General features: G+C 41.2%; 1 protein-coding gene across 1 annotated transcript in view; it reads right to left on the bottom strand.

The window, feature by feature from the left end:
* PLCL2 (phospholipase C like 2) overlaps window positions 1–24,781 on the bottom strand; it is a 124,598-nt gene that overhangs the window by 87,217 nt on the left and 12,600 nt on the right. The window contains exon 2 of the mRNA XM_073003362.2: window positions 11,816–11,865. The gene's annotated coding sequence lies outside the window, so the exon portion shown is untranslated. The remainder of the gene's footprint in view (window positions 1–11,815; window positions 11,866–24,781) is intronic.

The raw sequence follows: 24,781 nt of genomic DNA, 5'->3' as shown, positions 1-24,781 counted from the left end.
TTTGCTCGCGCTCCCCTCCGCCCGCTCCTCCTCCTCCTCCTCGCCATGACAGGAACGAGCGTGGGCGCGCTCTCGGCCGGCCGCCCTCCCAGCTCCCCGGTTCCCCTTCTCCATCGCCCGCAACTCAGGGGCAAGCCTTCTCCCACGCCGAGGGTCCCCAAACCCCACCTTCCAGCCACAGACGGCCAGACGACCTTCAAGCCCCCTCCCTCCCCCAATTCCTCTTCTCCGGCTGGCCTGCCCTTTTCCCGCCTCCCCGTTCCGCCGTCAGGGCTGCTTCCCCTCCGTGGCCGAGAAGGCGCACCTCCGTGGCCAGGTGACCGGCGAAATCCGTGCGGCGGCTTTTGCTCCGGCCGCAGCAGTTAACAGGCGCATCGGCGGCTTCCACGCCCTTACCGCTTCCCTGCCTGGGCGAGAAGCCGGATACGCGCCCGAGAGCGAGCCTGGTTCCTGTGGCCGCCCGCTGGGCTTTCCCTCTTCTCTTCTCTTCCTCTGCCTCAGTTGGTTCGCGCTGGGGAAGTCGCCGTGGCAGCGAGAGCCGGAGAGAGCCTACGGCTGTCTGGGGGGGGGGGGGGAGAGCCCCGCGGCAAAACATCAGCAGCTCCCGCCCTCCCTTTGTGGGGAGTCTCGGGCCGGGCCGCTTGTCAGTCATTCGGACGAGCACCGCTCAGTTTAGGCTGGCCCCCAGCACCCTCTACGGCAGACCAAGCGCATTGGGAGGGGGCGGGAGGCCAATCTGCAGGCAAATGTGGGGTGACTCTACTTTCACAGACACCCCCCCTTCTTTTTACTCACACTCGCGAGCAACACCCCTAGCACCGTGAAGTCACCAGTTATTTCGGTCGGGAGCAGCAGAATTTGGTACCCCTTCACACACACCCTAGTTTATACTCCTTTTGAAACATATTTGTTCCTCAATCCCTTCTTGTTCTATCACTCATTCCCATCTGTGCATTATCTTAGCACTCACAATACAATTCATTTCAGTGGGTCTTCTTTACAGATAGTGTGGATCCAACCTTTTTTTCCCAACGTCTTTTTACCTTGGTGTTTCAAGTGTGAAGAATTGCAGCTGCTATTCCTCTGGGCATGTTCACCAACGGCCCTAATTGTTTTGTTTTTCATTTTCCACCTCTGTGATTGGAATGTAAAACCTAATCTGGATAGAATGTTCATTCCATTAAAAAAAACTGAGCTCTCTCCTGCATTAATAATGTGCAGAAGTGATACATTCCAGACTAAAAGGCATTCTCAGCTTCACTTGTGAAAATGCCTCCAGGACAGTCAATGGCTAACCCATCATCAGACCATCTGGATTGGGTTAGAGTCACATTCCTGGATAATCAATCCTTTTCCTCTCCATTAATGGCTTCCAAAGTGCAAATTAAATTGAAATGAATGTGTGTACATGAAGTACACTCAAGGACATGTAGATGACATTTCCAAAGGAGACAGAAAGAGCAGGCAAAAAACAAAAACAACAGAATAGGTCTGAAGAATTGCTTCTTATTTCAAATACAGTACCTCCTTGCCAGGATATAGACCAACCAGATCAGGCAGCACAGAGCTCTTTCTTAATATACAGTCCATCAGTGACTAAACTCCATTAAACCTATCTATCCTTAAAGAAGAATACCCACATTGCAATACATTATATACTTATATTCCTAATAATAATATCTTGGAGTATTTTATATGCTGTAGGACATGCAGAAATGATCCTTAAAAACAGCATGCATCAATAATACACAATATTTCACTGTTTCACTGTGGCCCAAATAATGTGAAATAACTACTATTTTCTTGCTGTAAATTCATTACAAAAATCAAAATTTAGAAGGGATGGGCACTTCAGTTTCACAACCAAGATTACCTATAGTAAATGTACATTCAAAATTACTAAAAAGCAACTGATCTGCATTAAATTAACTAGACTTAATGCAATAAATAAAAGGTGAAGCCAAATATATCAAGTGTTTTGATCCAGAGCTGGCTGGATAGCTTGATGATTTAGGCGTCTGGCTGTGGAGCCAAAGGCTGGGAGTTCAGTTTCCCACTGTGCATCCCAGAACAGCCAGCCTGTGTGGCCTTAGGCAAGCTGCACAGTTCCAAGCTGCCCACAGAAGGGAATGGTAAATCATTTCTGAGTATTCTGTACTCGGAAAACCCTGAAAAGGGTCACCATAAGCCAGAATTGACTTGATAACACCTCATAATGATGATGATTAACTTTTTTTTTCAAAAAAAGAAGAAACTATAAAATTTCTGAAAACATGTTACAAAAGAAATAAATATTTTTGAAGAATCTAAAACAGGAGAATTTAGCTTTAGAGGGAAGGAAACACAGAGTCTGAAGCAATACAAAACTACAGTCCAATCAGTATTCATTGGGAAACAAATCTGATAGAATGCAATAGGCATTATTTCCAATGAGACCAGCAAAATTTTACTTCTGAGTAGACAACAAGGTAAGAGCAAGAAAGGGAATAAAAGAGTATAAAGAAAAAAGGGACTCTACAACCTTGAAAATGACAAAGAAATCCACAGGGGGTCAGTATAGAAAAGAAGCATAGGAAACCATGGCTTTGGCTATAAAAGTGAAAATACTGAAATTCTGAACACAGAGGAGCAAAACTCAATGAACATTATTTTTCAAGGACACAGCAAAAGTACTACTACTACTAGTAGTAATTAGGAACAGCATACATACTGCACCAATATTTAACAGATATTTAGGGTTTTGGTTAAAACATGTATCTGTTATGCAATACCAGTCAATGTCTCAGGTATATAATAATAATAATAATAATAATAATAATAATAATAATAATAATAATAATAATAATAATAATAATAATAATAATGATGATGATGATGATGATGATGATGATGATGATGATGATGATGATGATGATGATGATGATAAACTGTGTCACCTCATCTGTGAACGTCCAGCCAATATATATATAACTTGTCAGCCTCCAAAAACCCATGGGAACATCAGGTAGAGAAGGTGTCAGAAAATGAGGAAATCAAGATCTTGTGTGATTTCTGGATCTAAACTGATAGATGCCTTGAACATAACACACACAAAGAAAGGTCTGGATCATTGACATTACAATTCCAGGGGATGCCAGAGTTGAAAATAAAGAATTGGAAAAACTAACGAAGTACAGGGACCTGGCAATAGAAACATCTCACCTCTGGAAGAAACACATTTCAGTGGTCCCCGTAGTCATTGGGCTTTGGGAACAATATCAAGAAACTTCACACAGTACAGTACTATAAGCAGTTGCGGATCTACAAAAAATGGTAATATTTGGAACAGAATACATACTGTGTCGATATTTAACAGATATTTAGGTTTTTAGTTAAAACTTGTATCTGTTATGTAATACCAGTCAATGATTTTGTAATTTGACTGTACTTGGAGTTTTTTAACAAGAACAACAACAACAATACCAGCAGTATATTACATACAAACACAAATAATGTCACAGCCCAAAATATTTTTTAAAGTACAGTACAACACAATGCTATGTGTCAGGCAAGAACATCTTTACAGAAAGACATATGAGATGGAAGACAAAACCTAACACCTTTTTCTTGAAGTAAGAGATGAAAGCAAGGACTCTTTTTTAGCTGCTTCACTTGTCAATCTATTTTGAAGTGTAGACTTTTCAGATTATGCCAAAAACCAAGCAACCGGGATTTGGTACTACTCTGCATGAATCACAATACAAAGAATGCATCTAAAAGGAAAATAAAGATTTTTTTTTCTTCTACAATACCCTACATTTAGACCAGAAAGCAGACTACATAAACAAAACCTTCATATTTGACCTCCAAATGTGCGTTGTCAGCTGTGTTGAGTTTGTTGAGCAGCATGCAGGGGAAGCATCTATATGTGTTTATTGTTCCATCGTATCTAATCACCTGACTTAGAACAATGGAGATCTCTGTACCTCAGAAGGAAAACCATGTCAAAGAAATAAGGAAGAGTCTAAGTAAAGAATAGAGTGCCAAAAAAGTGTAAGACCATGTAGACATACATGGTCAAAAGAAACAGGATGAAAATAAGACTTTGTCAGAAAAAAAACAAGATAGCTAGAAATGTGAGAATAGGCAATTTAGTGGAGTAACACTGGTTCAAGCTAAATCAGGACAGTTCAGTAGAAAAAATGATCTCCAAACTCATAGCTGAAAGACAAAATGGGAAATCCAAGAGTAGAAAGAAACAGCACAGGAAGAAGCAGACATACCATTTTTGTCTTACAGGATTAAACTTCTGCAATGTCAATCCACTTTGAAAATAATGTCAACATTTCTGGCAATCAGTAAAATGACAATGGGTGAATCTGAAAAGCCTGCTACCACATTTCACTGCGGGTGTGTCCTCAAGGTATAACACTATTAAACTCAAGTCCATTCAAAACTGAAGTCAGAAGGATGTATAGAAGAAAAACAGAGAAGAGATGAAGTGTTCATTTACCAAATCAATGAGAACTTAATGAACAGAATAACCAATCAATCGCCTAATAAATTGGGTTGCCACAAAATAAATTGACATGTCTCATTGCCTAAGCTGTATGTACCAGACTATACCCACTGCTTTAAAGCAAGCATGATTTAACTTCCAGCATGTTATAAATGTTATTACCAAAACAAATTAGTTAATCTGGTATATGAATGTGCATACTTGTTATCAGAGGTCATAAGAACTTAAGTCAAGGGGAAACTGGTGTCTCACCCTGAATAATAATAATAAAATTACAATGTTCTACCAAAAGCTTTGTCTACACATGCAGCCTCTTCCTGCCTGTTCCAGTCAAGAGCTTCTGACTTTCTTTTGTCAGCATTTCTCTCCCTCCCTCCCTCTCCCCCCCCCCCACTACCATGGGCAACCAGTATCTTCCAAATCCCACTGTCCATACATTGTGATATTCTATATGCTGTCTTCTCAGACCACCAGTGACTCAAAACGCCACAGAAATCTCAATCATGACTACATTATTCCCCTGAATACATAAAATGAAGACTACAAGGAAGCAGTTCTACAAATCAGAGATGGAGTTTGGAGCTGTAAATCCTTTGACCTACCTAATAAGCTCATGACAAAAAATCCTTCAACATATTTCAACAATTTCAGATTTACAGTAGGGCAACTCAGGTTAATGATGCTTTGCTTATGGTTGAATGGAATACATTGGCCAGATGGGGACTGTGACTCAGGACCTTCCTCCACTTCCTCTAATAAAAAGAAAGTTATGTTCTTGGTTCTGATATTTCACTGTTAAAATGTTTTTGGCTGATGTTGTGTATACAGTACATAATAAGAGTGGAAATAAGAGATGGAGGAACATTCACTGTGGAAGAACAAAACAGGAAGATTAAAAAAAGAAAGTGGTGGAAAATCAAGGAAGGAAAGAAGGAGAGGGGAAAAAGGAGTAAGAGTTACACTAAGGAGAGACAGGATCAAAATCAAAAGAAATGAAAAGACATAAATGCCGAGGAACAGAAGGACACATTCAGGGCAATTTACCGGGAAGCAATGGTGCTTATTTCTAGATGAAGCATGCATAGGATTACGGTTAAAAAAAAAGTGAACAAGAGGGGGGCAGAAAATGTGTTTATAAAGAGCAATTCTATACATGTGTACTGAGAAATAAGCCCAAATGGTTTAATTGGAACTTATTGTTGGGTGTGCGTGTGTTCCAACTGCCATTTTAGAAGCCTAGGTGAATATAAGACATAAGGAGGAATGAAGAATAAAATAAAGAATCAAAAGTTTGGGTGAACAGGGACTATAAAAAGTATTTTACAAGATGGAATGAAAGAAAAAAGGTAAATTTTAGAAAAAGATAAGAAAAGGAATTTGAAGGGGTGGAAAATCAACAACAATAAAAACTGAAGCAAGGCAGAAAAGGAATCTGGATGCAAGGAGAATATTATCTTGGGCATCAACCAGTAAACCCGTAACTACAACTGCTGGGATGAAGGACGAAGCAGATGATGCCAGGCTACAATTTTGCTCTCAGCAAAAAGGTGGAATGCAATTGATCCCTCCAAGAAGACATTCTTATTATACCTGTAGGCCTTTTGGTACTAAATTTCCTCCTGAAAAAGCAACATGCTGCCACAGTCCTCTTGTTTTAATGGGAGTCTACCCTTGTCTGGAAAACTTAGAATCTTTGATTTAAAGAGTCTTCTCTAAAATCAAAGGAAATTTTAAGCCTAGATCAGAAATCCTGAAAGACACTATCTGGCCAGGATAATAGAAGGCAAAGGTGGAAACCGTATACAAGACGTGTACAGAAGACATAAAAGGATGACAGATTCCTTTGAAGAGGAATCCAATAATGAAGAACCAATAATTCTGGAAAGTGAAGCAAAAGCTCCCCTGAAAGAACTGAGAAGAAATAAATCACCAGAGATAAGTGGAATACCAATAGAACTATTTCAAGCCACAGAGACTGAATCTGTCAAAATCCTAATAGGAATATGCCAAAAGACATGGAAAGCAAAACAATGGTGCACAGAGAGGCAACATTCAATATACATTCCAATCCCCAAGAAAGGAGATGGCAAGAAGTGCAGTAACTACAGGGCCATTGCTCTAATTTCACATGCAAGCAGAGTGATGCTCAAGATGTTGGAACAAAGGTTTTTACCTTAGACAGAACAAGAAATGCTTGATGTTCAAGATAGATTCTGAAAAGGGAGAGGTACTTGAGGTCAGATTGCAAATATCTGTAGGCTACTGGAGAGTACCAAATAATTTCATAAGATCAGTCTATGCTTTACAGACTACAGGAAAGACTTTGTGTAAATCATAAGAAGCTATAGTTGTTCTGAAAGAAATGGGTATACCTCAGCACTTTACTGTACTGTTGCATAATCTGTATTGTTGACAAGAAACTACCATTAGGACAGAGTATGGAGAGACATAATGATTTCATACAAGCAAAAATGTCAAAGAAAGTTGCTTTTTATCCTGTCTGTTCAATCTATACACTGAACATATCATACAGAAAACTGATATAGAAGAAGGGGGAATGAAAACTGATGGAAGAAACAAGATATGCTGATGACACTATCTTACTGGCAGAAACTGGCAATAACATGAAATGACTTCTGGTGAAATTGAAAAAAAGTGCCAAAGCAGGACAAAAAAGGACAAAAACCATGACTACAAAAGAACTACATGTTAATATCAACAACGAAGAAACTGAAATTGTTAGAGATTTTGTATACCTTGGTTCAATCGTCAATTCAAATGCTCAGCCAAGAAATCAGAAGAAAATTAAGATTCGGAAGGACAGCAATGAAGGAACTGGAAAAGATAATCAAGTGTAAGCTTGTGTCACTGGAGATCAAGAGCAAGATCATCCACACTATCTGTAGCATTCTCCTTTTATTAGATCTATGGTTCTTGTTGTATTATGTAATGGTTTGTGAATATTCATGTTGCTGAGAGGCGGGGTCAAGAGAGATGCTATAAGAGGCGGAGTCAGAGAGCAGATTAAGAAGATTAAGTCAGATAGAGTCAGTTAGAGAAATGTAAGAGTCTGGCAGGAGAGAAAAGCCAGACAGAGTAATAGAGTGTGTAGTTTGGGAAATTTAGGAGTGATTAGTTACTGAAGATATTTATGAATCTCTGTAATCAATAAACTAAAGTTTTATTTAAAAGGACTTGAAGTGTGGACCTGAATCTTTCTGAAGTAAATGGTGATTTAGAGATCACCTGGTGGCAGCAAGTGTAAAAGAGTGAGGTTTGTTTACCTTTGTGTGCTCAGGGGTTTGAAGGTCAAGCAAGGGGCACGAGGGTGGATGCCACACTATCATATTTCTGATCACCACAGAGTGTTAAAGCTAGACAGTAAAGAAAGCTACAGGATGAAAATTGATTCATTCGAAAAGTGGTGCTGGAGGAGAGCTCTGCAGATACCCTGGACTACCAGAAAAACTAACAAGTGGGTCTTAGATCAAATCATGCCTGAACTTTCTCTGGAGACAAAAATGATGAAACTGAGGCTGTCTTCCATAAGGCACATCATAAGATTGCAAGATTTGCTGGAAAATAAGATAATACTGGGAAACTTGAAGGCAGCAGGAAAAGAGGAAGACCCCATCTGAGATAGATTGATTCCACCAAGAAAGACACAGGCTTAAATTTACAAGAGTTGAACAGATCTTTTGAAAGCAGGACATTCTAGAGTTCATTCATTCATAGGGCCACCATAAATTGGAGATGACTTGGCAACACCAAACAACAGTTTTACAGTGGACCCTCTACTTAAGGAATTAATCCGTATTGGAATGGTGGCTGCAAGTCGAAAAGTCTGTAAGTCGAATCTCCATTGACCTACAATGCACTGAAAACCGATTAATCCCATAACCAGTGTTTTTTATTCTATTTTTATTCCATTTTGGTTTTTTTCTGGTCTGTAAGTCGATTCTCTGGCTGTAAGTCGAATCTAAATTTTGCAGCCAGAGAAGTCTGTAACTCGAAAAGTCTGTAAGTCGAGCCGTCTGTAAGTCGAGGGTCCACTGTACAGCTCCTTCCATTTTACTATCTGGGGATCACACAGTATACAACAAATATCTGAAAAGAAACTGAACAGCAACATTTGAAGTACTTAGGAGTGAAACAATGTTCACTAACTGCTTAGCAATAATACAATGAAATTGCCAAGGAATAGATAAAATGATGCCTAAACCTGAAATCTAAGTCTATATGCATGATTTCAGATTAACGACTGGTCTAACTTGTGACATTATTTCACCAGTTAAGTAAAATGGCAGCCTGAAATTTACAGTAGAGTATACCTTTGGATATGCAAACCCTTTTGAACATCTTCCTACATTAGCCTCAAACCTAGAGTCAGACCTCTGGGTAGTTTGGGCGGCATATAAATTGAATAAATAAATAAACCTAGAGTCAGAATTTACAGGCCATTAAATCACCATGTTATTAAAATCATTTGTCACACCTCCTCAGCATTAAGGTAGTGAAAATGAGTAATGATTGCAGGCATTTTGCCACTTACAGTGCAAAGCAAAGAATCCATCTCCATGCCACTGATCAGGCCAGTAACAAGATTTCATTTGCATGTCTGTACAGAAGAAATTAAGCCTCTCCTTAAATCTCATACCTCTAGCCAATTTTAATTGCTTGAGAATAACTGCTGTAAGAGCAGTAGCACTTGCATTGCACATGCTCTCCTGAAGCATGTTGGTATAGAATGGGTTGTTTCATTTCATACAAATTGTCATGACAAAAAAAAGTGGTGGTGGTGGTGGTGAGCATTACTACGTATAATCTTTCTAAATTCAGTGAGCCTCTACTGACCGACAAGTATCAAGAACATTACAGTCAGGCCTGCTTCTTGAGTCTAACCCACCACACTGTACCAAAAGATGCAACACTGTGTAACAACTGGCCTCCTTCCCATCATCATTAAAAGATGAGCTATGGCAGTGGTCCCCAACCTTGGGCCTCCAGATGTTCTTGAACTACAACTCCCAGAAGCCTTCACCACCAACTCTGCTGGCCAGGATTTCTGGGAGCTGAAGTCCAAGAATATCTGGAGGCCCAAGGTTGGAGACCACTGAGCTATGGGACACACTGGCTACACTGGAACTAACACTGAACTATGGTTTGGTATTACAGAGCACTAATGGTTTAGCAAAACTATGGTTTGGAATTACACACATAATGAATTTTGCTGGAGAAACCATCTGCTCTAATGTCTAAGACACTAACCTTATCCACTGATCATCTCTAGTTGGGGAAAGGGAGCAGATGGAAAGGGATGGTACACTGAGGAGTGCCTGCTTAAGTCCAGCACCAGTTTTTTCTCCTGTTTATCTTTACTGATCAGGGAGGTCAAACCATGGATATCCCCTCTTCAGAAGGTTCTTGAGAAGTTGATGCTTGAAGTCTGGTGAAATCTGGGGTTAGCTTTGCTTGATGCTCACTATTTGTGAGCGGGTTACATATGATGTAGGCAAAGACCTCTGAGCCAGCACCTAAGGAGCAGCTTGTTGAGATCTCCAAAGTCCAGGCCACCTCACATAAAAGTTCAGAGTGTGTGAATTTGGAGAGGGGATGGTCCCAAAGAAATATCCACATGGGACATAGTGGAAAGCTTCACAGACTAGAATAGACTGGTGGGCTGGATATTCCGCATGGCTGCTCTACAGACATGAATCATTTGCTACACAGTCATCTGCCATCACTTCTTATGAGAAGACTCAGCCTTATCATTAAACATTTTCATCAAAAGTTAGGATCCTGCTTGTTAGGACTTCCAGGGATGATAGATGAAAATCAATCTCCTTTAAGTTTACTGAGCAGAAATTATGTTTCTTTTTCTGGGAATCTATACATGGATTTAAACTGAAACAAGTATGTCCCCCCCCCTCAAAATAATGTAAACTATTCTGTGCTGGATAGACTCATTAACTAATATTGATATCTCATTCCCATTTTGAAACCTCTCTAAGAAAATCAGCAGAATCACAAGGGATATATACTGAAAAGAGAGAGTCATGAATTCAAAATGTTCAATTCTTTTCTCATCAAAATATTAATAAATTCTAAGTTAGAAACCAGACTATATCCTCAGACTCTCTGTAGATTAACTTTAAGCACCTGCCTATGCTACACATTGTAGTACTACAGAGGCATGCATTTAAACAATCTTGAAATAGATTTATGCAGTAGTAAAGTTGTTTTAAAATTTCACACATAAATACACATCTAATCTGAAGACAAGAACAGGGATGTGCTCTCTTTTCAACCCTTGTGTTTCAAAGGAAGACTCCAGATTATAAATCTTTTTTCTTGAAAACATTTTTCCCAAAAGCAAGATGACAGGTACGGTACAGGGCAGGCTTGGAAGGCAAAATATAGTAGCCATTGGAGTAGAATTTACAATGAAGAAATTATCCAAAATGTAGCTGACACACACTGGTGTGGTTGTAGGTGGGGAGCTGATTTTACCCCCAAGCTTGTTGGACAGAAGATGCCTATGGGAAAAAATATGTTGAATTGCCACCCAGTAACCTCCTGTTAAAGGCACTTTGTCAGTGCACATACATAAACACACAGATACACACACACACGTGTATGGCTATGAGAGGGAGCTGACTGTGCTATGAATTTATTAATAGTCAAAAGCTAAATAATAGGCATGGACATGTGGAAAAGTCATAGCTTGCTCTCTTTTGTACTAGAATCTGTTGAAATCAAAGGACTCTCAGTGATTAAGATCTCCAGAAATCCAGGTCCACACATGCTCATTCCTGGACCTAACAGGGAAACACCTGCTTTCATAACTCCCAATTTTCTTAAAAACTGGGGATGTCTTACCGAATGGGAGGGGGAATCTTTGCCCTCTAGTGTCCAAATGCATTTAATTGAATTTGCAGGGGAGCAGAAGTTTGGGATGCTCCTCAAAACATGGAAAAATGATCTCGCATGCAAAAGGAGACTCTGAAGTAATTTGTTTTGAAGATTTAAAAACATGGGATGGGTGGGTCTGAAGTACCATGGTACACCAGAGAATCCAGATAACACATCTGGGCTCTTGAATGTCACATGCTGCCTACCACTGATTTATAGTCACTGTTGTGTATATTTTGCAATATTTTCTAATCTTTAAACAGATTCCTTAAACATCCAACTCCCAGCCAGATCAGCTGGCCCCAAAAGCAATCACTTGGCAGGCTGAGGGATAGAATAAGCCTAGCCAGAGGAGTCCAGAATCAGGGGAAAGGCAATGCAGAAATCTAGCAAACAGAATCTTACTGGAAATCCAAAGGCAAGTCCAAGGGAACTCCAGAGTCAAGCCAGTCCAACTGTAATAAGAGAGAAATAAGAGAAATAAGAGAAAATAAGCAGAGTGTGTCAAAAAAGCATAGTTAAGTATCCCAAAAATAATAAACAGCAATGAGTCAGCTGCAGTGGCCCAAGATACACAGCAGATAAGAGTCCAGAGCAAGAAGAGACATTGTCATCAACAAAACATCTAGCCTAGACTAAGGTATATATGCTGAAGCTCCACTACAAGCATTTGATGCTCTGCTCTTCTGGGAGGAAGATGTTACCCTCAAAGAGTTCTCTTACTGTCAAGACCTCTTTTCATGAGAAGCCTTTCCCCGCACATGAGCTTTGTACCTAGAGAGTTCTAGCTAGGTTCATGCCTTTATCCTGTAGTGTCCTTGTGGGCTGGGTGATGGCCCAGCTTCCTCTAACTTCAGCACACAGCTTGCCGCCTTCTGGGAGCTTAGCCTTTTGGGCCCTGGAGGGACCAGACTCTGTAGGATCTAGCAGTTCCTCCCAATGAGAGGCAAAGCATATCTAACGTCAATGCATGCATGTAGATTTCCCCCCTCAGACCATCCTGCTCAATGGAGGAAAGCTGAGGCGAATTGGGCAGGCATAATGGGGATCAAGAGACAATTGAGCCATGCTCCTCTCCCACAGGAGGTGACAAAGAGGAAAATCTGGCTATGCTAGCTTTAAATTGCTTCAGTGAGGAGCTGGGTTATGGACATGGGGTGCCTGCATACACAACTCCATGTTCTTTATAAGTGTTGGATTTCCCTGTTCATGATGTAATACTTCAGCAAGGCTATAGAACTGGGATATCAGTACAAACATATACACATCAGATCAAAGATAAGTCCAACTGAGCTCCCAGGAAACTGAATGTAGGACTATGTACTGAGATACTTATATCTTCAATTAATAAATTCAAGTAATCTGAAATAATAAACAAAATGCTGTTAAATGGTCTTGACAATTTAAATTCATCTTTTATCAATGCACAGCCAATATTTCTGTATTTATTTTGCCTACTCTTCTAAGAAAGGATCAAACTTTGACATGTATTCATTTCAGTTCTGTTATTCCTCAGTTATTGAGATCTGCAGTTATCCTGCCCATCTGAAAGTTGATGACACACTTTGCTCCATGAGGAGAAGGTGACAGGGATCAAAAAGGAATCAGAATCTGTTTTTTTACGTACACTCTATCTTTCTATCAACAAATAACATTCAAGGGGCCTAGAAGTGGTAAAATCAAATTACAATGACTATAATTAAAATACAAAAACAAATTATATAACAATAAAAAGAAAGCAACGTTATCCAATCAGTCAAAAGCTGTCTTAGCAACTATCCAAGCTAAGATGCATGTCTAAATAGAAGAGTCTTCATGAGTGAAAAGACAAGAGGGAATTTCACCTGACAGGGAGTTCTGCGGCTTGGGAGTGTATACCAAAAAACCCTCCCTCCTCATCAAAAATGCCTCTAAGGATGGTGTGACAAGGAGAAGGCCTTTCCTAAAAAGAATTGGATAGACTTGAAAGGGAGGAATAGTTCAATCTGAACCGCATAGTGCTTTATAGGTCATAAGGCACACTTTAAATTCTGTTCAGAAATAGACCAAGAGGCAGTATAGCTGTTGTAACAAAGAAGTCACATATTTCTTCAAATCTGCCCCAGTGCAGAGTCTGGCTGCATCACTGCAGCACTTAGAAGTTTGTCTTTGCTGAGCTGGGAGCCATTGTGAAATACACAATCTATTCATAATAACAAGTCTAGAAGGTATCTCCAGTTTTGAAAGTTGATATTATAGCACTACAGTATTACATTAATTCATCCAACTAGTTCTCTTTTTAGATATAGGATAGAAAATTGCACCAGTATAGCACCACAAGATTATGCTACTTTGTCAGACACTCTCACTACACAAGCAGCGATCTCCATGAATAAAACCTCCCTCCACTTGTGCAGCAGCAATATCCTGTGTAAAATATATTGGCAGTATTTTCTCCCAATCAACCCATGTGTAGCTGCCCCACAGAATTCTTTGGCGGTTTGTTTAATCTGCAATATATCTAAACAGAATCTTGTTGATAGACAACTTCCTCATCTCCACACATGGTGCTTTGCCAGGGGTCTGGGGTCAAACTTTCTACCCATTTCAGTAAAGACACATTTGTTTCCTTTATCAAATATAAGTCAATTGCCATGTACCTCTCTGGAAATGCTGTACAGTACTTGGGAATAACAGTACAGGAGAGGATCCATCCATCTTTTATGATAAATAGATTCACTCAAAGTATGCCAGTAGATTTTTTTCACTTAGTCACTTCAAGTGATTGCTGGCTTCCTCGGATAAGATGGTGTCATCTGCATACCTTAAATTATTGATATTTCTACTGAGATAAGAACAATCTTGCATGCTTTCTAACACTGAGTATCAGCAGGAGGGGGCTTTTAGAACCTAAAGGGATTCTCTTTTTCTGCTCACCCACTGGTAAAGTCCTTTTTTCTACTTCTACTTACCCCTCCCCTCTTCCTGTTTGTAAGCCCCCCCTTTCCTGATGTCCAAGCATGGAGGAGTCTCTCCCACATGTGGAGACTCAATGTTGCCTATTTTTCTAATTACTGTAACTATAGACAATAAAAGTAAATATGCCCATTTTATCTATTTAAAACGCTTCCAAAGTATTTTTTTAATATACAGTGGTGCCTCGCTTAACGAGTGCACCTTATAGCGATGTTTTTCGGGATCGCTATACAGAAACATCCCCGATCGTCGCAATGGGGAAAACCCGCATTGCGAAGATCGGGTATTGCGGCGGCCATTTTGGAGCCACCGAACAGCTGATCGGCGGTTCCAAAATGGCCGCCGGAAGCCCGGAAATGGTTGCCGGCAGCCGTTTTCGCGCCCTGCCCTCGCTTAGCGAAGGCGCGAAAATGGCTGCCGGCACCTGGAATCCTCGCTGAACGGGTAAGTAACAAAGGTATTGGAACGCATTAAACGAAGTTTAATGCGTTCCAATACATTTCCCCTACCCGTTTAGCGACGATTTCGCATAGTGAGGGTTAATCCGGAACGGATTAACCTCGCTATGCGGGGCACCACTGTATAAAGTGCCATTCACTGTGAAAAGGGGTGGGCTACTGAGACGTATGGAGATGTGGTTAAACTGCAGAAGCCTCTGTGCTACAAAGTCAGAAGACCAGCAGTTGCAAGATCAAATCCACGCGATGGAGTGAGCCCCTGTCGCATGTCACAGCTCCTGCTAACCTAGCAGTTGAATGAGCATGCGCTGAATGAGGCAGGGCTGGGAAGCACTGAACACTTGTTTGTCCGAAAAAATAAACTAGCATGAACCACTGAACCAGCCCATCCCTACAGATTGCCTATCATCCAGGGAGCAAGCACCCAGCTGAACAGAACTACAAGAGTATGCAGCTTAGTAAAATAGCACAAAGAAGTCTTTTCAGTGATTCACTTACGACAATGTGTTGTTTGTTATCAAGGGTATTTATATCCTGGGAATTTTTTTAAAAATTAGGCATCCTTCAGTCTCGAAAGACTATGGTAACATGCTCTGTATGGAGGACTTGGAACAGCGTCTAGTGTGGCTGAGGAGGCCGATTCGAGAGAGACAATCACTTCCACACTGAAGACAAATCCAATCTGTACCCTATCCAGCTCCCTGATTTTGCTGCTTTTGTGACTTCCTCTTTGCCTCGGCATGCTGGGCAAGGGTCTCTTCAAAATGGGAGAGGCCGTGATGCAACGCCTGCCTCCAGGCTGAACGCTCAGATGTTGAAGACGTAGGGTTTACCCATGAAAGCTAGCATAGTGTATGATTTTTTATTTTTTCTGAGTGGCCTATAAAGTTATCGCCTATTCTTGAATTGTAATTTGTAATGATCACACACTGCATGCCTTTTATTTCATTGTTACTCCTACTATGTAACATTCCATTTTGGTTTTCAGAACTGAAGCCCTATGTCCTCCATTGTAACTCCTAATTATAAGGCTAGTATTTTTCCATCTATTTCATAATCCATAATTATTCTAATTGCCTCCTTAAAAGGACTTCTAAAATTGCATTATAATGAGGGTTGATACATACAAATGCTCTGTATGTAGCCATCTGTTTTTTGTTTTTTGTTTTGTTTCTCCCCTGGACTGCAGGGTACTCAGATCAAATGGGTCATCCAATTGTCTGCCATGAGCATTAATCTCAATTTTGTATTCTGTTATTCAACCTCTGGTGCAGCTAAGTCATTTTAGATCACTTTCCATTATAAAGCATACATTTAACACATTTTCCCCACCTCTACCATGGTGTTCATGTGTTCCAAAAGCTTCAACATTCCTGACATGCTAGAGCAAAAAAGAAAATAGACAATCTACAAATCCCCCTTTCAAATAAGAGATAGCCAAGCCAGATGATACAGTTAAAACATCATTAGCAGCAAAGCTTCCTTAATAATAAAGACTGTTTGTTGATTCACACTTGCCATATTACGGTAGTCTGCTTTTGTTTTATAATTGGTCACTTGAGAGATAGCACAGCTTTGGTTGCATGTCAGATATACAATGGTGCCCCACTTGATGACGATAATCCATTTCAGTGAAATCGCTGTAAAGCAAAATCGTCGTCAAGCGGGGGAAAAAACCATTGAAACACATTGAAAACTGGTTCAATGCATTCCAATGGGCGAAATACCTCATTGTCCAGCGAAGATCCTCCATAGGGCAGCCATTTTCCGATCCCTGTTAAGCGAAAAATCCGTCCTAAAAACAGCGGGGAGCCATTTTGCACAGCGGGCGGCCATTTTGAAACCCGATGATCAGCTGTTTTTAGATCGTCGTAATGCGAAGAATCGGTTCCCGAAGCATCATCAAATGAAAATCGCCCTTTGAAACATTGTTTTGCGATCGCAATAGCGATTTCATTGTTTAATGAGGTAATCGTAAAGCAGGGCACCACTGTACCAGGCAGGCAGTACTGAAATGTTTGTGTGTCTACAAGAATAGGAGTGTAAAAGGAAGAAATACATATTTCCCTTAATATGTCATCTGGGTCATCTGGGGCAGGGTGTGTGTGTGTGTGTGTGTGTGTGTGTGTGTGTGTCTGTGTCTGTGTCTGTGTCTGTGTCTGTGTGTGTGTCTGTGTGTGAATGAGGAAGGGAGAGGGAGAGAGAGATCCAGCTTCACATTTTAAACTTGATTAAATAATTGCACCATCATAGCTATAGGAATGCTGACAAAAGGAATAAAATGGAGCTTGCTTTTGTTACTCTGATGTTAAAAACATTTGCCTAACTGTATAATAACATGACAAACTGCTCCTGGAAACCCCTTCACTAAAATTATGATGCAATCCAGGGAAGAAGAGCAATGCATCCACCTGTATGCAGGGCATGAATTAAGCCTAAACTCAATAAGCCATAATTTAACATTTCCAAATGTTAACTAAAAATAATTACTGATCAAGCAGCAGATCATGGTCTCCTCCACTCCCTGTGAAGATTAAAAGAAAGAGCTGGAATTAATGCCACATGGGACTTTCACAATAATTTTGAAAAGTTAGCATGGGGGGGGAGGTACTAAAATTTTGCAATGCTTCCAATAAACAATTCAGAATAAGACATTTGCTACATGTCTCTTGCACTGTCCTGATCAAAGGGAAAGTAGGATGATGGCACCTTGTCTTCTGGACTGATGGAGAAATGGAATAAGAAGGGGTCCAGGAATATCAATATGTAGGCCAGCAGCAAAAGGGTACAGTACTTTGGGAGGTATGATTTAAATGGTCAAATATACATAACTGATTCTGTAGGATGTAGGATATGTGTAAGCAACTGAGAACTATAATAGTTATCAATTTCTGTAGTCAAACAACTAAAGGTCCTCCAAGATAACATGTTTCAAAAATCCTCCACTTGTTAACAGCAAGTTTAGGAGTGACAATGGTCTGGACTTGAAAGTAGGGATTCAGAAATTCTGATTAATTTACATGAATTATCTCTATGGTTCTTTAGGCTCTCATGGTATTTAGGAAACAGTGTTTTTTAAATTAAATATTGCTGCATTTCTATAGGAGGTAATTAGGAAGAATATGTGCTGGAAACATTTGCAAATAGTTTAAAGTTGCTGAACTAGTTACTTTTTTTAAAAATTAGCATATCTAGAAACTGAAGCAGAGTGGTAAAAAAAACATGAATGAAGCTGAACTCAAACTGCAGAAGGGTTCTGTTTTTGATGTTTCCTACTTTTTTGTTTTCATTTCAATAAATCAGGAGACTAAAACCAAAACTGGTGTAGTTGTAGGAGTTGCAACATAATGCAAGGAAAGGTATAATGGCCAAGGACTAATCTCTTGACTTCAGCCCTTTATAGCTGAAACCAGAAGGTTATGCAGCTGTGTGTACAGTAAGGTGTATTCTCCTTTACAAACTCGGATGGTTTGTTGGCATCTTTTTCTGCAGAGCACAAAATAAAAGTGAACTTGATGACAACTTCTGAACATAGTGGCATATGTTCCTTTACCCAACAAGTAGGGGTTTTTTTGGGGGGGGGAGGGGGATAGTTTAAGTGCCTTATCACTGTCTATTAAATAAAATGTGGTATTGCATCTCTATGCAGCGGGGGACATCGATTAGCCAGCAATCCCCCCTCATATACCCTGTGACCATTTCACATGCTGGTCTAATGCACAGCTTCTCACATAAGCAACATATATTAGCGGCAAGGGATATAGCCTCCAGACAAAATCCCACGACCCTTGCCAATATGGGAAAGATGTATGAACATGCAGAATTTGTCATCAGGATCACCTGTATTTTCTGCTCTGCAAAAAGAGGCACAAACACAGCATCAATGTTTGTAAAGGAGCATACATCTTACATCAGCCATTGAATCAACCCTACAGCCTTTTTAAATATCTGATGTCTAATGTTTGTTTATTACATAATACAGTGGTGCCTCACATAACGAGCACCCCGTTTAACGAAAAAATCGCATAGCGATGGCTTTTTTGCTATCGCTTTTGCGATCGCACTACGATCTTGCCTATGGGGAAAAATCGCTTTGCGATTTTTCCCCATAGGCACCATTTTCCCCCAGCTGAGCGGCGGGAGCTTTGAAGCCCCGCCGCTCAGCTGGGGGAAAATGTCGGCAGTGGGCTTCAGCCTCGGAAGGACCCCGAAGCCACCGTCCCCTGCTGACAATTCCCTTCCGAGCTCTGAAAGGGCCCCCTCCGATATTGGAGAAAGCCCTTTGAGAGCTCGGAAGGCTCTCAGCGGCAGTGGGGGAAGGATACGGGGGTGTCGAAGGCTTCCAGGCCTTTGCCTGGAAGCCTTCCACACACACCCCCACACTATCCCCGCCGCCGGCAGCCTCCCCGCGCCGCCTACCCCGGCCGTTCTCGGACGCCTGGAAGTCCGAGAACGGCTGGGGAAAGTGGCGCGGGGAGGCTTCAAGCATTGGGGACAGGGTGGGGGTGGATCGGGAAGCTTGAAGCCTACCCACGCCGCTTACCCAGGCCGTTCTCGGACTTCCAGAAGTCCGAAAACGGCCTGGGGTAAGCGGCGCGGGTAGGCTTCAAGCCTTTCCGATCCCCCCCACCGTCCCCGATGCCGGTAGCCTCCCCGCGCCGCCTACCCCGGCCGTTCTCGGACGCCTGGAAGTCCGAGAATGGCTGGGGAAAGCGACACGGGGAGGCTTCAAGCAGCGGCTGCTGGGTGGGGGGTGTCCGCACCCAGCCTCCCCCCACAGCTTGGATCCAAGCCTTGGGGGGAGGCTGGGAGGGTGGTGGGATTGGGATGCCTTTCAGGCATCCCGGGCTTGGATCCCACCCGCTGCCATTTACCCTTGGGTAACCGGCGGCGGGTGGGATCCAGGCCCGGGATGCCTGAAAGGCATTCCAATCCCACCACCCTCCCCCCGCGGCTTGGATCCGATCCGCAGCGGCTACCCCAGCCATGGCCGGACTCTAGGGAGTCCAGCCATGGCTGAGGTAGCCGCTGTGGGTCAGATCCAAGCCGCGGGGGGAGGGAGAAAACCGGATAATCCGTTCCAGTTGGAATGGATTAACCGCTTTTCAATGCATTCCTATGGGAAACAGTGCTTCACATAACAATGTTTTCACATAACGTTTTTTTTTTCAGAACCAATTAACATCGTTATGCGAGGCACCACTGTAGTTTAATTACTGTTTTTATTTTATAATGTTATATGTTGAGTTTATTTCACCTGTAGTATTGTCTTATTGTCTGATTATGTTGTGAACCACCCAGAGTACAGTAGCTTCAGCTAGATGGGCAGTATACAAAATAAATAAATACTATACACAGCTGAATAAACTGGTGGTTTGAAGGGCTGAAGACAGGAAAGTAGTCCTTGATCATACGTATATTCTTTGCATTACTGCAGCCTCTTAAAACAGTAGGAGCACTAACAATATCTCCTAGATATAGACATTACCTCTAGGATTCCCAGCATAACCATGTACCCCATCACATGGTGTCAAAAGTCATGAAGTACATGAACACACATGCAGACACTTGAGAAAAAATAAGCAGACAGAATGATAGATTAAGACCATCTCTCTTGTCTTGCTTTGACAAAGTGATTCACTTACACCAAGAAGTCTTCTAAATATAGCATCTCTCAAGGTAGCACAGCTTGGTTTGCATTTTATTGCCATGTATACATATTTTTAGAATATGTTAATATTGTTCAAAATAGTGTTATGCACACAAAGCGTTTCTTCTTTCTTTTGCTCTGATATGACCGATCTGTTCTCACCCCACTCAAAAATACAGGGCAGGATTTAAAGATGATGAATTTTTCTTAGTCATCAGCCTAACAGAAGGTGCACATACCACAAGAAGATCAAGATGACCAGGACGCAAGCAAGTAGGCCGACAAGCAGTGGAAACATGAAAAAGAAGTTATCTGGACTGAAAGAAACCATTTGATGCTCCTCCCCCTTTGGTTTTTTTTTGGTTTGTTTTTTGTTCTGTTTGCTTATTTTGTTTCTTTTTGTGGGGTTGGAGAAGAGAGAGGAAAGATTAAGGGATAAGGACATTAAGAGAAAAAACATGTCAAATGAAAGAAGAGAAGGTAATAAGAAGGGGGAAACAGAGTAGCATGAAATAAGAATGAGGATTTGGCTGGGGTCCAGACTGGTGGGGTGGTATCTCCCTCCCTCCCGGAGCTCCCATCAAACCTTAGTGAGGCACGGCGAATTGGGGAGGGAGGGAAAGAGGTTACATGTAGAGTTGGAAGTTAGGGATAGGGCATTAGATAGGGAACAATGTGAATTTTAATTTTGGGGGGTGTTTTTGTTTCGTGGGATGCACGACGGGACCCAAAAAAAGATGGGATATGGAGGAAAACATATGGAGGAAAACATATGGAGGAAAACATATGGAGGAAAACATAAGGGTGGCCACTTTAAAAGTGAAAGGCCTAGGGTCTGTAACAAAGACGAAGAGAATAAAAACGTTATTGAAGAAGAATAAGGTGGATATTATTTATCTACAAGAGACTCATCAATCAAAGGATGGTGTTAATAAACTGAAATTACAAAATATACACATTTCTTTCTTAAGCATCCTTCAGTCTCGAGAGACTATGGTATCGTGCTCTGTATGGAGGACTTGGAACACCATCTAGTGTGGCTGAGAAGGCCAATTCAAGAGTACAATCCCTTCCACACTGCAGACAAATCTAATCTGTTCCCTGTCCAGCTCCCTGATTTTGTTGCTTTCGTGACTGCCTCTTTGCCTCGGCCTGCTGGAAAAGGGTCTCTTCAAACTGGGAGAAGCCGTGATGCAACGCCTGCCTCCAGGATGAACACTCAGATGTCAGCATTTCCCATCTGTTGAGGTCCATTCCTAAGGCCTCCAGATCCCACTTGCAGATGTCCTTGTATCGCAGCTGTGGTCTCCCTCTGGGGCGATTTCCATGCACTAATTCTCCATACAGGAGATATTTTGGAATCCGACCCTCAGCCATTCTCACAACATGCCCAAACCAACGTAGACATCACTGTTTCAGTAATGTATACAGTACAGGCTAAAAATTCCAGCTCGTTCTAGGACTACTCTATTGGGAACTTTGTCCTGCCAGGTGATACCAAAAATGTGTTGGAAACAAAGCATATGGAACGTGTTCAGCTTCCTCTCCTGCCATGCACAAAGAGTCCAGGACACACTGCAGTACAGGAGTGTGCTCAGGACACAAGCTCTATAGACTTGGATCTTGGTATATGCCGTCAGCTTCTTATTCAGCCATACTCTCTTTGTGAGTATAAACATTTATGAAAAAGGATTTGGGACTTCCAAATCCAAAGGTGTAGCGATATTGATGTCTAAACATTGTGAATTTGTGGTAAAAGAAGTAGCAAAATATGGTAATGGTAGATATTTGATAGTACAAGGTCTAATGGGGAAGAGGATTATACAGTCGTGCCTCGCTTTATGCTTGCCCCGCATTACGACAAATCCACTTTACGACGATCTTTTTGTGATTGCAATTGCGATCACAAAACGATGGTCTAAATGGGGGAATTTCACTTTGCGATGATCGGTTCCCTGCTTCGGGAACCGATTCTTTGCAAAACAACGATTTTTGGACAGCTGATTGGCGGATTCAAAATGGCCACTGGGTAAATAAAATGGCTCCCGCTTTTCTGGGACGGATTCCTCGCTGCACAGGCAGCGAAAATGGCCACCCTATGGAGGATCTTCGCTGGACTGTGAATTTCCAGCCCACTGGAATGCATTGAAGGGGTTTCAATGCATTTCAATGGGCTTTTTAATTTCACTTTACAACATTTTCATACTACAGCGATTTCGCTGGAACAAATTAATGTCGTCTTGCGAGGCACCACTGTACATTAGTAAATGTTTATGCACAGAATATGAATCAAGGAGAATTTTATAAAACTGTCGTTAAAGAGATAGTGAAGGTTAGAAAGGGATATCTGGTTATGGCAGGAGATTTTAATATGGTTTTGGATAAGGTAAAGGATAAATCTGTATGTAAAAAAGGTGAGCTGAATACCCTCCTGAGAAAGATATTGAAAACTACAGATTTAAAACATATAGGGAGAACTGAATGGATATGAAAGAAGGTTTACGTATTAAGATTTATGTCAGTAAGAATAAGAGGAAAAAAAATTCAAATTGGGTTTAAAATGGTATTTAACACCAACAAAATTGAATGAAATTAACGCTAGTTACTGAATGTCTGTTGTAAATGTGAGAAGGAAATTGGTACATACTTTCATATGTGGTGGGAATGCGAAAAAGTACAAAGATTCTGGAGATTAATCATACAGCTATTTTTAAAAGAAAAACTCAGGTCATATACTTGGAGTTAACAAATTGGCATTTACTTTTTTATTGCCAAATGTTTAAGGAGCGGGTATCTCAGCTAAAGAAAAACAAATTGTTAATTTCATTTTATTCCTATTAAAGGAAAAATGATAGCAAGTACACATACTTTGGCTTTCATATGTGCTTACAAAGGCCAGTGATAATTTGAGGCATCAGTAACGCATATATGATACACATGAGATGTATATTAATTAATTAATTATTTTATTTAAAATATGTTTACCCCACCTTTCTCTTTAAAAAGGACCCAAGGTGGCTTACAATGAAAGACAATATTCAAAACTTTAAATATACAACGTATACACCGTACACAACAGTGATAAACATTATTAAAAGATGATAAAAATTATGAACAATGAATAAGGAGGCATCTTATTTCAATTAACAGGCAATATTAAGGCAAAGATCAATAAATATACAAACATTTTTAAAATGTCACTCTGAGAAATGGGAAACACACAAATGGAAAACACAAGTAGTACTAACAATCCAGTGAAAGCAGTAATACAAAACAATCTATCTAGAAATCACACACAGGTAGCTGGTTACTGATGGAAAGCTTGCTCGAAGAGAAAAGTCTTCAAAATCATCACAGGAACAGTATAACACTGATAGCTATGCTAAACTCACCTCCCTTTAATTCACAAGACTGCCAAAAGGCACTTGGATGACAAATATTTGCAACTATAATTGATGTTCCCCCAATCACCATGTAGCTGGGAATGGATTCAGATATTTTTACCCTCACCCCGCCTTGTTTATTAGCTGCTAAACTGAGCAACTTTAGTCAGATATTTTTATCATGGAAAATAAAGTTGTGATTGGGTTCCTTTTCTAGGATGGGCGGGCCAAGGGATTCGGCGGGAATGACAGCCGGAGTCGATGTAACGGTCAAAAATGGATTGGTTTTATTAACTTTTCCGTCAAGTAACTCTGGACCAAACGGGTCTGGCAACTCTTCATTTGTTAACAGATTATATTTCTGGGGCTTTACCCCAGGTCCCACATCTTTTGTTTTTACTGTTTCTTCCCCCCAAAACGAATGGTTGCGCTCTGATTCACGGTTGACACAGTCAGTACTGAACAGGTAGTCCTGCAACAAGGATGGACCACCACCGAACCCTCCAGCCTGGGTAGGAAAGGGCTGGCTCCAGCAAGGGTCCCTCTGTCTGTCACTGGGCGAGAAGCCGAACCCACTCCCGGTTTCCATCCCCCTGGATGCTCACCGGCTCCGATCTTCTCTATCTCTTTTGGTATAGGCAACAAACCATCCTCCTTCATCAAGTTTGGGAAGTTCTTTACTAAAGTTACGATCTTTTCTCTCTCTGCGCCTGTCTCTCTTGTTTGTGTACTCTTTTCCTCCTTTCCTCCCTCTGCCCCTCTCTCTCCCTTCTCCTCCTTTATAACCTCATCCCATCTCCACCCTCCTGACTCCTCCCCCAGTCTTTCATCCTCTCTGCCAGAAACACCTCTATCGCTTTATTAGTCATACATTCATCATCGTCCAATTTGATTAATTCGCCCACAGCACATCCCTCATTTGCTT

The sequence above is a fragment of the Pogona vitticeps genome, chromosome 6, assembly GCF_051106095.1.
Source record: "Pogona vitticeps strain Pit_001003342236 chromosome 6, PviZW2.1, whole genome shotgun sequence".
Classification (NCBI taxonomy): Eukaryota; Metazoa; Chordata; class Lepidosauria; order Squamata; family Agamidae; genus Pogona; species Pogona vitticeps.
This window is presented reverse-complemented; position numbering and strand designations above follow the sequence as displayed.